Raw genomic sequence first — 20,975 nt, 5'->3', positions numbered from 1 at the left:
CCATTAAACAGATGTGAAAGGAACATTTAAGAGGTGCAATCTCTTTGAAAAAATGAATCAAACTCTTGAATTCAACATACTCAATATGTTTGTAAATAAACTTATGGCATGAAAAAAAAGGAAAGTAAAACAACATGATTGTATATGGAGAAAGTCCTAAGAAATCTACAATAACAAGCTACTAAAATTCATCAGGGAATTTAGCAAGGTCTCAGGATACATGGTCAATATATAAGAGATAATTTGTACTTATATATATGGGGAATAAACAATTGGAAAATGAAATGTAAAATAACAAAAAGTTGCATAAAAATCATGAAGTACTTAGGGATACAAAATTTGTACACTGAAAATACAAGATATTGCTAAAAAAAATTAAAGAACTCCTAAATAAATAAAGAGATCCATCACATTAATGAATTAGAAGATTCAATTTTGTTAAGACATCAAATTCTCTCAAAATTGATCTGTAGATTCAATACAGACCTAATCAAAATCACGGCAGGCTTTGTTGCAGAAATTGACAAGCTGATTCTCAAATTTATATGGAAATGCAAAGGACCTGGAATAGCCTAAAACTTTTTCAAAAGTAAGAAAGTTGAAGAACATATACTACTGATTTCAAGACACTATAAAGCTACAGTAATCAAGACAATGTGGATTAGTGAAAGCAGAAACAAATGGATCAATAGAACAGTACAGAGTCTAGAAATAGACCCACACTTATATAGTCAATTGATTCCCACAAAGTTGGGGGAAAAAAAATAATCTTTTCAATAGATGGCTTTGGAACAAATGGATATCTACAGGGAAAAAAATTAACCTTGACTTTTACCCACACCATTTACAAAAGTTAACTTGAAATATATCATAAGCCTAAACCTAACAGATAAAACTATAAACCTCCTAGAAGAAAAAAATAGACAAAAAAATCTTTAGGGAAGGAAAAGATTTCTTAGGACACAAAAAGCACTAACCCCTAGAGGCAAGAAATCGATAAACTGGGGCACCTGGGTGGCTCAGTGGGGCGCCTGGGTGGCTCAGTTGGTTAAGCGACTGCCTTCGGCTCAGGTCATGATCCCGGAGTCCCGGGATCGAGTCCCACATCGGGCTCCCTGCTCAGCGGGGAGTCTGCTTCTCCCTCTAACCCTACCCCCTCTTGCGCTCTCTCTCTCACTCTCTCTCTCTCAAATAAAAAAAAAAAAAGGAAATTGATAAACTGGACTTCATCAAAATTAAGATCTTGTGCTCTTTTTTTAAAATATTTTATTTATTTATTTGACAGAGAGAGAGATAACGAGAGCAGAAACACAAGCAGGGGGAGTGGGAGAGGGAGAAGCAGGCTTCCCACAGAGCAAGGAGCCCGATGTAGGGCTCGATCCCAGGACTCTGGGATCACAACCTGAGCGAAGGCAGACACTTAACGACTGAGCCACTCAGGCGCCCCAGATCTTGTGCTCTTCTAAAGATGTTTTAAAAATGAAACAGCAAGCCACAGACAGGGAGAGAATGAATATTCAAAATATATATATTTAACAAGCACTTAAATCCATAACATATAAGGAACTATTACAAATGAATGATAAGGCTAACAACAGAATGAAAATATGCATCAGATGTGAATAGACATTTTACAAAAGATTTTATGAGTAGCCAGTAAGTACAATAAAGCAGCTGAAAAGAGGTACACTATCATTAGTCATTAAAGACATGCAAATTAAAACCCAAGATACCACTACAGACCCACTAGAATGGTTATAATGTAAAAAATGAATGCTAAGTATCAGAGTACCTGGAACTTTCAAACACTACTACTGTAATATGGTACAACCACTTTGGAAAACAGTTTGGCAGTTTCCTATAAAATTAAACATATGATTGCCATATGAAGTTGTAATTTCACTTGTAGGTATTTCATGTGGAGGAAAAATGTTATGTTTACATACATACTTCTACATGAATATATTCACAGCCTCTTTATTCAGAATAGCCCAAACTAGAAACAACCAAAAGGCAATGGACAAGTGAATACATAAACAAAATGTAATATATTCATACAATAGGATATTCCCCAGCAATAAAAAGGAACAAAACCAACAATATGCACAACGTGGACATCTCCCAAAAACATGCAGAACAAAAAAGTACATACAGTATGATTCCATTTATATGAAATTCAAGAACAGCCAAAATTAATCTATAATGAAAGAAAGCATTACAGAAAGCCCTGTCTAGGGCCAGGAGGGTGAGAACTAAAAACAAAAGAGTAGGGGCACCTGGGTGGCTCAGTCGTTACGAGTCTGCCTTCGGCTCAGGTCATGATCCCAGGTTCCTGGGATCGAGCCCCGCATCGGGCTCCCTGCTCGGCGGGAAGCCTGTTTCACCCTCTCCCACTCCCCCTGCTTGTGTTCCCTCTCTTGCTGTCTCTCTCTCTGTCAATAAATAAATAAATAAATAAATAAATTTTAAAAATAAAAAAATAAAAATAGGGGTGCCTGGGTGGCTCAGTTGGTTAAGCGACTGCCTTCGGCTCAGGTCATGATCCTGGAATCCCAGGATCGAGTCCCGCATCGGGCTCCCTGCTTGGCGGGGAGTCTGCTTCTCCCTCTGACCCTCCTCCCTCTCATGCTCTCTGTCTCTCACTGTCTCTCTCTGAAATAAATAAATAAAATCTTTAAAAAATAAAAATAAAAATAAAAACAAAAGAGTATAAGGGAACTTTTTGGGGTGATGAAAATATTATAATCTTGATTGGGATGGCAGTTACAAAGGTGTATACATTTATCAAAACTAATTGACCATATACTTAAAATGGGTGCATTTTATTGTATGAAGTTATATCCTGGGGCACCTGGCCAGCTCAGTCGGTAGAGCATCCAGCTCTTGATCTCAGGATTATGAGTTCAAGCCCCCTTCTTTCTCTTCTCCTTTTGAGACTCTAATTACACATATGTTAGATGATTTAATATTATTCCACAGGTTACTTGTGCTCTGTTCATTTATTTTTTTGACCTGTTTTCAAGTTCACTAAACATTCTACAGAGCAAAGTCCAATCTGATTTTAAGTCCATCTAATAATTATTTCAGATATTGTACTTTTTAGCTTCAAATTTTCTTTCTTTCTTTTTTTTTTTAAAGATTTTATTTATTTATTTGAGACAGAGAGAATGAGAGACAGAGAGCATGAGAGGGAGGAGGGTCAGAGGGAGAAGCAGACTCCCTGCTGAGCAGGGAGCCCGATGCGGGACTCGATCCCGGGACTCCAGGATCATGACCTGAGCCGAAGGCAGTCGCTTAACCAACTGAGCCACCCAGGCGCCCAGCTTCAAATTTTCTATCTGGTTCTTCTAACATTTCCATTCCTCTTCTGAAATATTCCATCTCTTCACCCATTATATATTTTTCCCTGTATATTATTTAATATATTCATAATAATCTTAAAGTCCTTGTTGGCTAATGCCAACAATTGTGTCATCTTTAGGTTTCCCTTATTGACTCTTTTTTTCTCTTCATTATGGTTCACATTTTCTATTTCTTCTAGTGCCTTGTAATTTTAATTTATGTATGTATGTATGTATGTATTTAAGTAATCTCTGCCCCCACTGTGGAGTCAAACTCATAACCCCGAGATCAAGAGTCTCATGCTCTTCCCACTGAGCCAGCCAGGCACCCCTAGTGCCTTGTAATTTTTAATCATATTCTTGGCACTGCCTATAAAAGAACAGTAGAGGAAAAGATATATTTTGTGTTTGTTTTGCTTTATATATTTCTGAGATTATAAACATTCCTCTCTCTGGTAATTAGATTGAGGGGCTGATCATTCAGATTCCTCCTAGAGTCAAGTTGAGCTGAAGCTGGGTAGCAGGTCTTATTTCAGGGAATTCACCTGGGATTAGCCCAACCTCTAACCTCCTGAGCTGCTGCTACCTTTTAAATATTGTCAATATTTGAGCTGGAAAAAAGATGGCTACGGTTTCAATTATTTTTGGTTCAACCCTGGATTCAACCCTGGCAGGATATCACTGCACAAATATGTGGGACTATAAAACTTCTTTGTGCCTCCCATACCCCCTGCAATGATGCTGTCTTAGTAAAAACTGGAATAGCAGATAATTATTGGGCCAAGTAGCTTGTTTTTGCATTTGGGATTCTTCCAGATTCCAATCTGCACTCCAATTCCAATTTTAGTATGTGTGCTGCTGAAGCAAGCACCACACTCCAATTCTAACAGTCCATACTGTGAACTAAGACTTGGCAGATTTTCCCTTTTCTCTGGGAAGCCTCACCATCTATGCAGGGCTACCTGTATCCAGACTATATGCTTGTCCTCAGGTATGAAAGTTGTTATGGCTTTGTTCACTTAGAAAGGAATTCACTCTGGAATTCAGTTCATCAAAATTCCCTTGCATCCACTACTATTCACTAGCCTCAGAGAAATACGTGATTTTTATTTTGTCCAGGATTTTCTTGTTACTATGGGAACAAATGTTTTTCAAGTTCTTCTACATCCTAACTGGAAGAGGAAGTCTTAAAATGCTTTTAATGAAATAGAATAGTGAACAATAGTATAAATCAGAATACACTGCATGAAGGTAAGGGTTAAGTATTGCTTCAGAAGGTTTGTTTCAGAGGTGTGTGTGTGTGTGTGTGTGTGTGTGTGATGGATTGTACATGTATTTATTATGGTGAGGTGTGGTCAAAAAATTTGGAAAGTCTGTCTATAGCCATTGGAGTCCACTTCAATGCACGGCAAAGAGTTTAGAGAAAGGATATTAGGACACAAAAATCTAAAGAAAACTGTCTACTGCTAACTGAATTTCAGGCACTGAAACAGTTCAGAAACATAAGGCTTTTACATATCAACACAGAACAAAGTATGTCCCTGGAAAATACACAAAGCATAAAATATCACAATAGGCAACTGCTGTTAGAGAAGAATAAAATACATCCAGATATTTTAATAACAAACAGCCTTTGGTTTTTTATTAAAGCCAGTTTCTGGGCCTATGTGCTATAATTCAATGTGCTGCTTACTGATTGCTATTATTAGATTAAGAATGCAAAGAAAGATTCTGGAGAGAAAATGTGCTCCTTTTATATTTGGCTTCTTTAATGAAAATGTTTTTTAAATTTCTTTTTTTGGAGTGAGGGAAGAGATAAGAAGATTCTCTGAATGTAAGAAAGCTATTCCTAGGTGAAGAGAATAAATCACCTTTAACTCAGCGTCAATGAAACAAACCAAAGAAAAGGAATGTTTAGGGGAGCCTCAGTTGGTTAAGTGTCTGCCTTCGGCTCAGGTCATGATCCCAGGTCCTGGGATGGAGCCTCATGTCAGGTTCCCTGATCAGCAGGGAGCTTGTTTCTCCCTCTCCCTCTGCCCCTTCCCCCACTCGTGCTCTCTCTCTTGCTCTCTCTCACTCTCTCTATCTCAAATAAATAAAATCTTTTTTTAAAAAGGCATGTTATAAAACCTAGGTAGAGATCATAGTATTTATATGGGAGGCATCACGGTACAAGATACAAACAAAGAGTGCAGGCTTTGGGGCCGGACACCTGGATTCAAATCTGCAACTTACTTGGTGGTGGGCCTTATACTCTTAACAAATCCAAGCCTTACTCCATAACAAGGGAATAACACACACCAGTAGAGTTATTAGAAGGATCAAATGAAATAATATATAATATGTCTCCTGTACAAGGTAAGTGTCCAAGAATCATTATGATGTTACTGTCATAACTTCTTTAAATATTATATGTATATAAGTGTCAGTACACATCCTCACCAATCTAACTTCCTGAATGTCTGTCTCTTTATTTCTATCCCTATTACAACAACCTCAACTTATGTACTTATCATTCTTCTCCTAGAACTACCATAATACAGCCTCCTCTATGGCCTACCTGCCTCTAATATCAACTCCCTTCCAGTACCGTTGACGAAGTGATATTTCTAAAACTTAGATATGATCAAATCACAAACCAGTTAAAACCTTCGGTGGTTTTTGGCGTTCCATAATCTACCAAAGTGGTTATCAAAACATGCTCCCAAAGAACAACAGATTTCCAAGAACTGAACCAAGATCTTATATAAAAATTGAATAATACTCCCACACACTATTTTGCAGAAATAAGTTACATTAGTAGATATAATTTACTCAATATTAAGTTTTTTCCTCCACAAACATATCTTAAACATTTGACCCTTACTACTGTTTGTGGTGTTAGTCAATGCTAACAAAATGGCAAAACAAACACATGGCCAACAAAAATTAATGGGAAAAAGCTGGGATAAGCCAATCATGAAGTTTTAAAGCTTTTTAAAAATGTCATATGTACACATACGTGTGCTTTTATAGGGCATACACAAAATATGGTCAATAAATTTGCTACTCGAATAGTTTTTGGTTTAAATGATAAAAGTAAACAAGTAAATATTTCATGGTGTCCAGAGACAAGATAAAGTCCATACTCCTTAACGTGATATATAAGATCTTTCACCCTCTGATTCTAGCTTGCTTCCTGCCATCTGCCTTGCTTATATGCTACATTCCAAGAACATCAAATAATTTGCATCTATCAGTGGTTAAGAGCTAGAATATTGGAGTTACAGAGTTCAGATACCACCAGACTTGGTTCTTGGCTGTGTAACCTCAGTCAAATTACTTAATCCTTCTAAGCTTGCTTCCTTATCTACAGAATGATCACAATATTATAGACAACACTTACCAAGCACTTACTATGAACCAGGCATAATTCTACTCACTTCACCAATATTAACTCATCTCATTCTTGTAACAACCCATCAGGTATAAATACTGTCATTATCCTCATTTTGCAGATGAGGAAAGAGGCACAAAGAGGTTAAGTATAACTGATATGGGTCTTGGTACTCTCTGCCATAAAAGACACAGATATTCATTCTATAAGGTTGTTGTAAGGATTAAATATGAAATGATGTAAAAAAAAAAAAAACCATTTAAGACAATTCCTGGCATACAGTAACTGCTCAACAAATGATAGCTATCGGCGCACCTGGGTGGCTCAGTCAGTTAAGGGTCTGACTCTTGATCTCAGCTCAGGTCTTGATCTCAGGGTCGTGAGTTCAAGCCCCGCTGCACTGGGCTCCACGCTGGGGGTGGAGCCTACTTAACAGAAAATGATAGCTATTAATTATTTCCTGAACACACATTGTACTTTCAAGACCCATTCAAAGTTTTGCTGTGAAATCTTCCTTAGACCTTGACCCGGAGTTAATCACTTCTGAGTGCTCCCATTACACCTGTTAGTATTCTGTAAACCTTTCCCAATGTTAAATTCCTCTTACAACAAATACTTCTGTATACATTTTCCATGACCTCAAGAATCTTAATGTTCTGGAGACATTCTTGCTGGGGATACTTAGAAAAAGAGGAAACTTAAGGGTGAAAATGAAGAGAGGTAACACTGATAACCAGAGAGGAATAAATGTCTTGGCAATGCTGTCTTGAAAGCCCTAAAGTGAACCTAAATCTCAAAATGTAACTCCCCTACTTGCTATAGCAGAGGATGCTAAGACATGTATTATAGAAATATTGGATGCAGGGGCGCCTGGGTGGCTCAGTTGGTTAAGCATCTGCCTTCGGCTCGGGTTGGGATCTTGGGGTCCTGGGATCCAGCCCCACGTCAGGCTCCCTGCTCTGCAGGAGTCTGCTTCTCATTCTCCCTCTGTCCCTCCCCACCATACTCCCCCACTTGTGGGCTCTCTCTTTCAAATACGTAAATAAAATCTTAAAAAAAAAAAAAGAAATATCGGATGTAATGAAATCTGCTCAGGAAGATGGGTAGGAATTTGAACTGCTCACATTATATGTGTTTTGGAATTTTCTAGTAGGCATAATTAATAAAATACTAATATAGTATTATTAGTATTTTATTATCTGGATATATAATCTGGATGAATTTTTTTAAGATTTATCTATTTGTTTTAGAGAGAGAATCTCAAGCAGACTCCCTGCTGAGTGTGGAAAAGCCTGACACGGGGCCCAATCTCATGACTCTGAGATCATGACCTGAGCCAAAACCAAGAGTCGGACGCTCAACCGACTTAGCCACCCAGGTGCCCCGCCTCTAGATAAATTTTTATTAAAGCCCACAGAAATAAATCTTGCATAAAATTTTATTGAATTTGCTCAAAATATTTCAAAGCAAAAGAGAAAAAAAATAAATGTCAAACTGGCTTCTACCTTTCAGACTGTTACCATCTTGTTAACTGTTCCTTGAATAACAAATCTTCAAAGCAAGCACATACAGGATACCGGCCTTTTATCTCACTTCTATCAGAGGAAACAGCCTTATAGGTAACTAAAAATGATTCCCAAAATAGCAAAGAAACTTTAAAAAAAAGCCCTAATACTACTAATAATAGACAAGATAAATTTCTCAGCAGTTACTGTGCCTAATTGCAAAGCAAGCAATAGGATTCTTCAAAATATAAACTGAATTCTTTACCAGTTCTACAATTTTCTTAAGAACATCTGTCATGGGAACTTTCTGAGTTGTTTTTTTTTTTTAATGAAAGAATGAAAAATGATAGTTGACTATCATGACTTCTTTCAGATTATATTCAGAATTTTGAGGCACAAGCCAAAGAACTAGAATAATGCTAATATCGTGATTGTGTTACATGGTTGGTTATCCACATTATTTAAAAAACATCCAAAAGACTACGATTCTTCTTTGCTGTTCACTGATTCTGATGGGTGCTGGAGACTTTATTTAACAAAGCCGTGTGACCCTAGGAGCTATCCTCATAACTAACCCAATGTTATGCGCTGAATGCCTGTGTCCCCCCCCCCAAATTCCTATGTTGAAGCCACGATCCTTAATGTGATGGTATTGGAGGTGAGGCCTTTGGGACTCATGAGCATGGAGTACTCATGAATGGGACTAGTGCCTTTATAAGAAGAGACATAAGAGCTCTCGCTCCATCATGGGAGAATACAATAGAAGATGGCCATCTGCAAACCAGGAAGAGGGCCCTCACCAGGAACCAAATTGGATGGTACCTTGATCTTGGACTTCCCAGCCTCTAGAACCGTGAGAGATAAATTTTTGTTAAGCCACCCAGTCTATGATAGTTTTGTTATAGCAGCCTGAGCTGACTAGATAAATAGTAATTCCACCTTCAAAACATATCTCTAACTCTGACCACTTACCATCTTCACTGCTACCACACTAATCGATGCCACCATCATTTCTCTCACTCTTGTTTTTTTTATTTCTACTCAATATTCACCTTTCCTGGGGGCGCCTGGGTGGCTCAGTCGTTAAGCATCTGCCTTCGGCTCAGGTCATGATCCCGGGGTCCTGGGATTGAGCCCCGCATCGGGCTCCCTGCTCGGCGGGAAGCCTGCTTCTCCCTCTCTCACTCCCCCTGCTTGTGTTCCCTCTCTCGCTGTGTCTCTCTCTGTCAAATAAATAATAAAATCTTTAAATATTCACCTTTCCTGTCCATCTTATCTAAAATAAGGCTTCTTGGGGTGCCTGGGTGGCGCAGTCGGTTAAGCGTCTGCCTTCGGCTCAGGTCATGCTCTCAGGGCTATGAGATCAAGTCCCTCATCAGGCTAGATGCTCAGCATGGAGTCTGCTTCAGATTCTCTCTCTCCCACTCCCTCTGCCCCTCCTCCTGCTCATGTGTGCTCTCTCTCTCTCTCTAAATAAGTAATCTTTAAAAAAATAAAAATAAAATAAAATAAAATAAGGCTTCTTTCTCCACATATTTCTCTATGCCTTCACTCTGCTATATTTTCTCCATAGAGCTTATCATTTACCTGAAATTCCATTGTTTGTTTACTTATTTGTCTCCCCTGTTGGAACAAAGATTTTTCACTACTATATTCCCAGCACCTAGAAGACTATGCACCACACAATAATTCCCCAATAAATACTTGCTGAATGAATAAATCCTGAATATAAAAATGTATAAAGAGGAAAGAAAGGTTTATGACAATTAGCAATGCCTATTACTTTAAGTGTTTCTAATGATTTAAAGGTGCTCCATTTGTAGGAGGGGAAAACATCTTAGAATACTTTAAGGAGAAATAAATACTATTTGCCAGGCGCTACATGCATCATCTCATTTAATCCTCACAACAATCTCTGGAGGAAGATATTTTCATTTTCTCGGTGAGGCAACTGAGGCTTAGCAGGGTTAGATAATTTTTAAGGTCATATACACTACACAATTAAGTGGAAAAACCAGAATTTGAACTCGAAATCTTGTTCTTATTAGCACATAACATACTACCTTCAAGATAAAAAGACATTTTGATAAGGGACATATCTAAGTCAGAGGTCTCCAGACTCTGATTTGAAACTCCTATGAAAGAATATTAATTTATGTGTACTTAAAAATTACAGATGTAACAATTATGATAACATCACGCATATTATAAAATGAAAAATTTTAAAGCATGAGATATTTTTTAAAATTTTATTTTATTGGCTTTGTTAAGAATTAAATATAAAAATGGAGGAAAAAACAACCATCTCACTCTCACTCAAGTCTTATAAATAATAAATATTCTAAGTAAGAGCAATGTGATTAAACATGATTTTTTTTTTTTAAAAGATTTATTTATTTGAGAGAGAAAGAGAGTGCGAACAGGGGGAGAGGCAGAGGAAGAGGGAATGAATCTGAAGCAGACTCCATGCTGAGCAGGGACCCTAATGCTCAAACCCAAGACCACAAGATTACAACCTAAGCCAAAATCAAGAGTCAGAGGCCCAACTGATTGCGCCACCCAGATGTCCTCATGACATTCTTTTCTTGAAACTGTGATTCAAAAATATAGTTCTAAATTCACTTTATTTCATGCTTGGTTCTAAGGGTGTTATGGGCTGAATTGTGTTCCCCCCCTCCACCCATTCATGTGTTGAAGTCCCAATCCCCAGTACCTCAGAATATGACTCTATTTGGAGACAGAATCTTTAAAAAAGTAAGTAATTAAGTTAAAATAAGGTCACTAGAGTGGACCCTAATCCATTATGACCAGTATCTCTATAAGAAAAGGAAATTTGTGGGGCACGTGGGTGGTTCAGTGGGTTAAGCATCTGCCTTTGGCTCAGGTTATGATCCTTGGGAGCCCCAAGTAGGGCTCCCTGCTCAGCAGGGAGTCTGCTTCTCCCTCTGCCCCTCCCTCTGCTCATGCTCTCTCTCATTCTCAAATAAATAAAATCTTAAAAAAAAAAAAAGAAAAGGAAATTTGTACACAAACACAGAGAGAAGCCACGTAAAGACACAGAAAAAGTCGACCAACTATGAAGCCAAGAAGAGGCCCCAGAAGAAACCAACCCTGTCAACACCTGAATTTCAGACTTCTAGCCTCCAAAAGTATGAGAAAATAAATTCTGTTGTTCAAGCCACTCAGTCTGTGGTACTTTTTTTATGGCAGCTGTGCTGACTAATACAAAGGGCCACAGTAATTGAAAAAGATAACTCACCACAATAACACAGAGCCAATGAAAGAAGAGCTTCATGGACTGAATAAAAAAAAATCATCTGTGAATTCCATTCACCAATTAAGCAAAAGTCTGTTGAAATGTGACTAGTATATTTCCATCTTCTCCAATGTCTATGGACTATATCTGCATACTACTTGGTCAGGGTTACATTATTTAAATTTTTAACAGACTGATTAAAAATCCACTGAAACTACCTTGAAAGATTTTAAAACAGACTAGAAAATTGTTTCCAAGGGTCCTAAGTGTGCAGGTAAGAGAGTTTTATAGATGACACATATCCTTTGTTTTGGGCAACAACAAATGGCAATGAAAACATTCCCAAATACCAAAATCTCTCTCCAAATCATGAGACTCTTCAGAAAAACAACAGATTTCTCATTCATTATTAAAACATCACTTTTGCTTTGAAGGGATATACTGAAGGTGTTTATATTTTTAAAATTGTCTGTTGATAACCAATTATCATTACAGAAAACCAACAATTCTGGAACTTTTCTACTGGTGAAGGAAAATTGTTTGGCTTATTTTAACTCTGATGACTCTTAAAAATGCTTCTCTCTAACAGACTAAGAAACTACTACAAGATACCAATTATTTTCAAGGCCATTGCTCATCTTATTTTTCAAAGGATTATAATGATTCTACAGTTTAAAATATAATTTGTAGGGGCGCCTGGGTGGCTCAGTCGGTTAAGTGTCTGCCTTTGGCTCAGGTCATGATCCCAGGGTCCCGGGATGGAGCCCCGCATTGGGCTCCCTGCTCAGCAGGGAGCCTGCTTCTCCCTCTGCTTCTGCCTGCTGCTCCCCCCACTTGTGCACGCTCTCAATCTCTGTCAAATAAAGAAATAAAATCTTAAAAAATAAAATAAAATATAATTTGTAAATATCCTGGGTTTCAGCACCAAAAAAAAAAAAAAAATCTGTAAATCTACCTACTCAAACACATATAAGCTGCACACATAAAAACGGTTACGTGTTGCAACAGCTAAAAGGGAACACAAAGTGAGGATGTCACCGTCCACTCTTTTTTGTTGGGGAATGACCACTTTTCCCATTGGGATTAATCCCGTAGATAAACTCTGACAGGCGTGAAGGCACCAGTTATCAATCCGTACAGTGAATACTCAGTGAAGCCTAATTTCTTGCTTTTTTTAGATGAAAACTGACGTAAATAACAACTCTAATGCTCTTTTTCCTTCACAATGTCTCATCTTGCGCACCCCAGGAGACCATGAGTACAGAGTAAAATGTTCCAACTTACACGTGCATTAACTCTAATGTTCACCACTTCACAAAGGTAAATTGAGAAAATTCAGGGGTCGGCTAAAGTAACCAGGTGGCCAAAAGTTTTAGGAGTATAAAATGTAAGCAACCCTTTCCTTTGAAACTCTGGAGGAGTACTCAGAAGATGCAAGAAGCATTTTCCCTCTGAAGATTTATTGAGATATAACTGACATAAAACACTGTGTAAGTTTAAGTACAATGTGACTTGATAAGTGTATATATTATGAAATGATTACCATAATAAGGTTAGTTAACACATTCATCACCCCACTATTATTTTATTTTGTAGCGAGAACATTTAAGATCTACTCTCTCAGCAACAGTATTGTTAACCAGTCACCAAGAACTATTTTTTGAAAGGCGGGAAATACATGCCTACAGAGGTCATTTACATCTGCACAGTCCTTAGCCTTTCTCGAATGACAGGGAAACACAAAAGAAGCCTCAGGGAGCAGGGGAGATGTGCACTAGAGGCAGAAGGAAAGAAGAATGGGATTTGGGAAAAGTGTTCCTCGGTCTAAATATCAAGGAGGGGCGCCTGGGTGGCTCAGTCGGTTAAGCGACTGCCTTCGGCTCAGGTCATGATCCTGGAGTCCCGGGATCGAGCCCCGCATCGGGCTCCCTGCTGAGCAGGGAGCCTGCTTCTCCTTCTCCCTCTGTCTACCACTCTGCCTACTTGTGCTCTCTGTCAAATAAATAAATAAAATCTTAAAAAAAAAAAAAAAAGAATGCAAACTAATTTTCTTACAGTAGAACCCCTATTATAACATATTTGTTAATTAGTACATTGTTGAACCACATCCTTGGACTGAAACATAATACTAAATGAAAGGGTACTATAATGCAGTTACCCTATAATGTTTTACCAAATACATTTTGAAGACATTCAACTAAATTTACCTAGAAAAATAAATTTTGAAAGATACTTTGGAAAAAAACCCACAAAATATAATCCCTAAGTTTTATAAGATATCTTCCAAATCAGCTAATGATATGGTTTGTTATCCACACCACTGTTCCTGTCCCATAAAGAAGGCTGTAAGTTAACAGGAGAGTATTTGATGTCATGGAACAGCATAACTGAGGTCCAAACAGTCCTCTCTAAGTCAGTTCTTATATTTCTCAACAGCAGAACCTAATTCCCACTACCCAAATATGTTCAGCAAATAAAAGGTAAAGAGAAAAAAATCCAGGTGGCACAGAAGAGGTCTGTTTGCACAGTAATGTGATATTTTAAATGATAATCATCATCATTTATTAAGTGCTCCTGGTGCCAAGCATTGTGCTTAGTACCTACAGACATTATTACATTTAATTCTCACAGCTCTGACAGATAGTTATTATTACCTCCCTTTTGTAGAGAAGGAAGCTGAGACCAAACTTGGTTAGTTACCTAGGTAACACAAACTTAGTTCTGCTTTACTCCAAAGCTTCTGCATTTAACCAGTATTCATTACTTGTTTGTGGGTAGACATAACAATAATAACAGCTAATATAACAGGATGTCAAATGCAACTTTTCCTGTCCTCTCGGGGTTTCAGCAGGGGCCTCAAAGGCCAAGATCAAAACAATAGGAATCAAATACTTCCACATTCTAAAGAGAAGTGCAAGGCTTATAAAGTGGGGCAGCCAAAACCAGCCCTGCTAACATCAGTTCATTACCCTTGTCACAACTATGTAAAAAGAATTATAATTAGTTAATTGTAAGGATTACAAGGGACAATATAAAGAACTTCTTTAAAGAAATTAGGGGTGTATGTTTCCTTTCCTCCTAAGGGAAAAAGAGGAGGTACTTCCTGCCTATCTCAAGCCAAGGGACTGGAAGCTCAAGATAATCACTCAAAGCGCTTAACTTGTACCAAGAATAGGAGAGACACAGGGACTAACCACTCCCGCCTGGGGGGATAAAAAGTGCTGGTTCATAGCTAAATTTTAAAAAGACTGTTTAGGTACAATAGTCAAATTAAATGTTTGAGCAGAAGAGGAAGTTTTAGGAAATGCCACAATGTGGAAACTTATATATAAAAGTAACTCGAATTACATGAAACTTCACAATTTCATTAAATTAATGCAATGTTAGTAATTGCCCATATATGTAAATGAAGTTTAATTTTTTTCATCTAATTATCCTTTTTAAAACCTCCTCTGTAGTAAGAAATAACTGTCCCAAATTAGAACTTTTAAACTTTACAAATAGCTTCAAAATAACTTTAAAGTAACATAGTTTTTATTTTTATTTATATTTTAAGATTTTATTTATTTGAGATAGAGAGCGTAAGCACACACACAAGGGAGAGAGAGAGAACGTGAGCATGGGGGGTGGGGGAGGCTCAGGTACAGAGAGAGAGGGAGAAGCAGGCTCAGGACCCAGGGATCATGACCTGAGCCGAAGGCAGACGCTTAACCAACTAAGCCACGCAGGTGGCTTTTAAATAGTTTTTAAATCACAAACTCAAACTTGGCTAAGCTCTTCTTAGGAGCAAAATTCTTACTTCCTATCGTGTTCAAAGGTTGAAAAAAATTCTAGAAAGTAAAGAGAAAAAAAATTTTTTTAAGTTTTAAATATCATAAACTACTACTACTACTTTTTAGAAATTTTGAAAAATAGAGAAAATGAGGGGAAAACACCTCTAAGCCTACCATCTCCAGCATAATCACTGGTATATTTTGGTATATTTCCTCCCTGCCTTTTTTCATAAGCATATTTTTATATAATAGCAATTATAGTATATATATAATCACATCCTGCTTTTTTTAGTGTTATGAAAAAAAAAACAAAAGCACTTTTGAAGGATTTAAAACTATAGACATAACAAGCGCTCCTAAAAACATACATTCATATCCACTGAACGTAACTTTCAATCTTATTCTAAAGCCAAAAAGCCAGAAGGCCGATTTCTCAAGTTTTCAAATCCCCAAATTATACACATTCAATGGATATTTTCTCTTGCTTGACAATATAAAAACAACAGAAAGTAAAACTGCACTCACATAGTTATTAAACATGTCTCCTATTCCTCAAATTACCATTTAAACACATGAAGTATTAGATCTGTAATATATTAACCTTCAGGCCCAACAATTATCACTTAGAAGCATCAAAGTTAGCACCTCTCCCCTCCTCTTTCCTGAAAAATCCAGCCCTAAAGCCACTAGGTGGAACAGAGTAAGGCAGGCATCCATGCCTGATGCTCAGGAGCCATAAGAGACCAGAGCAGGGGATCAGAGCACCAGAGCTTCAGGCGACAGGACAGCACCTGTGTAAGAGGGCAGCTAGTGTGGCCTGGAGGGCCTGAACAAAGTCAAGAGGGCAGGACCTACAGAGGTGCAGCCCAGCACAGGATGTAAGTGCCTGAGCAAAATGAGGGGGTAGTCAAGCTGATGGGTGGTCTGGGTGGATTGTCAGAACTAGGGCGGGGTGAGGAGCCGGGGCAAACTGGCACAGAGTACTGACGAGTGAAACTCAGGCTGAATTTCAGCCTGTCAGCTGGATGCCAATGTGTAACAGACAAGCTACTCAAACAGAACACCTTGACTGACTACAGGTTTCCCCCCATCTGAAAGTAGAGCATTTCTAGGAAACCTTTCATAACCCAAACTGGTGTAAAGCGAAGAAGCTATTACCATTAATTACATGGAAAATTGTCTGAGCTTTCCCAGATCCCCAAAAATAACCTCTCTTAGGCTTTTCTGATACCTTAGTACACATCTTGCTAATGGATGCACAAAATAAACTGAGCTAAAGGCACAGATGCTCACAGATGCAAATCAAAGCTATGGTGGCTGGATGCTGAAACACTAAGTGTAGGTCCAGGGCAAGGGAGCTCCGCAGAGACACTCTAGCTGTGTGTGGGGGGGCTGGGTGAGGGGGTGGTGGCAAGGGGGCGTGCAGGGGGTGGGAGGAGCTGCATATATAACAGCTTAATTTGATGCAAAACAAATGCTGAACGCTATTTTCACTTTTTGCCTTTCTTTGTAAAAGTGAACGTCCCCTTCAGATTTCTTTCAGTTAGCAAAAACAGGTACTAACGTAGATTGCCCATAAAAACGAAGCAGCCTAATGTGAACTTTCGAAAAATGGGGGATACCTGGACCATGCAAATATTAAAAAGAATGAGGGAGAGAGCTATGTGCAGATACGGAAAAATGTCCAAAATAAAAGCAGGGAAAACAATTTCTCTAGTATGATTCCATCTCTATATAGACTTTTAACAGAATTTTAGACTCTTAGGCATATACGTATAAGACATACCCATACACACACACACACCCCCACACCCCCTTCCATGATGTGAATTGGATGTTAACCACAACTGACTCCTCCTCTGTTCAGCCTCCTTCTCTGAAATGGACTGGATGGATGAGGCCTCTTCTCTTCCCCCAAGTGGACGAAGGGGGTGGTTAGAAAGTGATCATCTTATGATCATATGGACTTTCTCAGTTCAGTATATGGTTGGTTCTGTCAGTAAAAGTTTCATTATCTTCACTTTGATACGTTTTATACAATCAGACAATACTTGGGCACCTGGGTGGCTCAGATGGTTAAGCATCTGCCTTCCGCTCAGGTCATGATCCCAGGGTCTTGGGATCAAGCCCCACATGGGGCTCCCTGCTCAGCGGGGAGCCTGCTTCTCCCTCTGCCTCTCTCTGTCTCTTATGAATAAATAAATAAAATCTTTAAAAAAAAAAACCAAAAAACAATCAGACCATACTTTAAGAAATTTTTTTATTGTCTTTGTAATAACATGACTCAATGTTTTAAAAGAGTAAATTTCATGGACACTGCCTATAGGATTGTGGTGGATAAGCAAGAAATCATCAATGATGGGACCAGTGAGAAGGCCCTGGAGCAAGTTTTTTCACTCTTTATTTTATAACTTTTTACAATGCTTGAACCTTTTTTTCTTTAAACCAGGATTATATATTTTTCTTGTTTTTTAATGTTAAAACAGGATCTATCTGGGTGGTAGAAAAATGGATCTTTTAAGTTGTATTCTTTATATTTTTCTATATTAAATAAAATACTAATTTTTTTTTAAAAAAATGAACACACATGATATTGCAGAAATATCACTCCCAATAATTTATCCTAGGGAAGTAGCTGGATAAATTCACAAATATGTATACAAGAGTAGGCTTTTTAATTTTTTTAAGGTTTTCCGTTTTTTTTGGTAATCTCTACACCCAATGTGGGGCTTGAACTCACGACCCCGAGATCAAGAGTCAGATGCTCTTCCGACTGAGCCTGCTAGGCACCCTAAGAGTAGATTTAGATTACTGTAAAATTGAAAATAAATTTCCAATAGGGAACTATCATTAAATGTACAGTATTATGGTAAATCCATATACTGAAATACTATTAAGTTATACCATGTTCAAAATCTATTAAGAAAAAGAAAAATGTTATAAGAGACTGTGCAGTTTAAGTTAATTCAAAAATCTAGATGAATAAATAAAGTTTAAAAGTAAATATAATATATACTGAAACATTAACAGGGTTTATCTCTAAGTAATAGAACTATATGGTTGAGTTTTCTTTTAGTTAATCTGTATTTTCTAATTTTTATTTTTATTATTTTATTTTAAAGATTTTATTTATTTATTTGACAGAGAGAGAAAGAGAGAGAGCACAAGCAGGAGGAGTGGCAGGCAGAGGGAGAAGCAGACTCCCCACTGAGCAAGGAGCCTGACACAGGACTTGATCCCAGGACCCTGGGATCATGACCCAAGCCAAAGGCAGAAGCCTAACCAACTGAGCCACCCAAGCACCCCTGTATTTTCTAATTTTTAAAAATAAATATAAATCACTTGTATAGCATTTGTTATCAAAAAATGTAACTTACTTTTTAGAAGATTCATCAAATATGTCTTGAGCATCCACTTCATATAAGGCATTTGGGAATTAAAATAGCAGTAACAGTAGCTGAGCTTTATTAAGTAACTATTATGTGCCAATCACTTCAGTCACTTTATCTCAATTAATTTTCAGAGCACCTCTCTGGGGTAGTAGATCAGTTAAGATTAAGTTTGGGTACAGATTACTTAAAAACTGAAAATAGGGCGCCTGGGTGGCTCAGTCGTTAAGCGTCTGCCTTCGGCTCAGATCATGATCCCAGGGTCCTGGGATCGAGTCCCACATCGGGCTCTCTGCTTGGCAGGAAGCCTGCTTCTCCCTCTCCCACTCCCCCTGCTTGTGTTCCTGCTCTCACTATCTCTCTCTGTCAAATAAATAAATAAAATATTAAAAAAAAAACTGAAAATAGCAGTGGCTTAACCAATATTTGTTAAACAAAGAGATGTCTGTTTCTCTGCCACTTAAATTAAGAGAGAATAGGCATCCCAAGGTGCCCCCAGGTCCTCAGGCTCCAGTGTTTCTGCTATGCCATCGTCAACACATAAATTCTATCTTCACGATCACTTCATGGTTCAAACTAGCTGTTGGAGCTCCAGTTATTACATTCGCATTCCAGGAAATAGAAAGGAAAAACGGCAGCTCTATTAAAGCAGCATTCCTCGAAGTCCCATATAACAATTTTGCTTATTGCTCACTGACCAGGATTTAAATTACAAGTATTAGATGAATGGAGGCTGGGAAATATAACCATTCATCTTTTTATCCTGCAATGTGCCCAGCTAAAAAATTGAGTTCTGTTTCTTTGGAGCATGGATATTAGAGTAGGCAGAAAAATCTCTGCTGCAGGCAGGTTATTTCTGTCCTCATCTGCAGACAGAAAACAGAGGTGCAGAGTCACATGGTTGAGTGTCAGAGACTGCCACCAGTCTATGTACCTTTCACTCCATATTATGTCCCATTAGAAAAATCAATACTTGAAAATAAAATACAAACACACTCACAGGAAATTTATATATAATTGTAGGCAGTTTATTATTAAATGAGATTTGATAGATGAGAAAGCATCTACCAAAAGAACAGAACTAAGAGGCATTTCTGACAAATAGAAAAACAGTAACAAGTGTTTCTCTTGCGTTTTTAAGTAATCTCTTTGCCCACTGTGGGGCTTGAACTCACAATCCTGAGACCAAGATACCCATGCTCTACTGACTGAACCAGCTAGGCACCCCAGTAAATATTTCTGAAGCACTTATTTTGTGCCAAGAGTTTTCAAAGACCTGTAATTTTTTTGTGTGTAACATATATAAAGCACACAAAGCCCACTAATCCTAGCTGTACAGCTCAAAGAACTTCTACAGATGAACCCACTTGTGTAACCACCACCCAGCATATCTCAGGTTCCCTCATGTCCCTTTCCAGTCAGTAACCATCCCCCAGAGGGAATCACCAATCTGACTCTTCTATCCATGGATTAGTTTTGCCTTTTATTTTATTTTATTTATTTGAGTGAGCGAACGAGAGAGGGAGAGCATGGGCTGGGGGCAGGGCAGGGAGAGGGAGAAGCAGACTCTACACCGAGCAGGGAGCCCGATGCGGGGCTCGAACCTAGGACCCTGGGATCACGACCCAAGCTGAAGGCAGATGCTTAACTGACTGAGCCACCCAGGAGCCCCAGTTTTGCCTTTTCTTGAACTTCATTTAAACATAAATCATACAGTAGTATTATTCTGTATATGGTTTCTTTCATGCAAAGTCATGTCTGTATGATTCATTCATGTTGTTGTATACAGCAGTAGTTTTTCCCCCCTTTTCATTGCTGAGTATTATTCCATCTAACGGAAACCCTAGCATTTATTAATCTATTCTCCTTTTGATAGACACGCTCATTTGTTCCAGGTTTTGACAATGAGGAAAGCTCTTATAAACATTCTTCTATATGTCTTTAAGACACATAATCACTTATTTCTCTTGGGTATTATCTTGGAGTAGAATTGCTGGGTTATAGGATAGACATATGCTTCACTTTGAGACACTGCCAAAGACTTTTCAAAAAGAGTGTACCACTTTATGCTCTCCCCAGCAGTCTATGAGTTCTAGTCGCTCCTCAGTCTCACAGCCCTTACACTGTTAGTCTTCTCCATTTTAGCCATTCTGTTATGCTGTGGCATCTCGCTGTGGTTTCCACATAAACTTCACAAACTCATTTATTTCTTACCATACCAAGCCACACATCCTTTATCACCATAGAACCATACTTTATTTTTTTTTTAAGATTTTATTTATTTATTTGACAGAGAGACACAGTGAGAGAGGGAACACAAGTGGCGGGGGGAGGG

At 38.2% G+C, this 20,975-nt stretch overlaps 1 protein-coding gene across 2 annotated transcripts in view; it reads right to left on the bottom strand.

Annotated features, from left to right (window-relative positions):
• The window catches only part of DENND2C (DENN domain containing 2C), an 83,557-nt gene that overhangs the window by 50,578 nt on the left and 12,004 nt on the right, over window positions 1-20,975 (bottom strand). The window lies entirely within an intron of this gene.

This window comes from Mirounga leonina, unplaced genomic scaffold (assembly GCF_011800145.1).
Source record: "Mirounga leonina isolate KUSES-001 unplaced genomic scaffold, KU_Mleo_1.0 Mir_507, whole genome shotgun sequence".
Taxonomy (NCBI): Eukaryota; Metazoa; Chordata; class Mammalia; order Carnivora; family Phocidae; genus Mirounga; species Mirounga leonina.
This window is presented reverse-complemented; position numbering and strand designations above follow the sequence as displayed.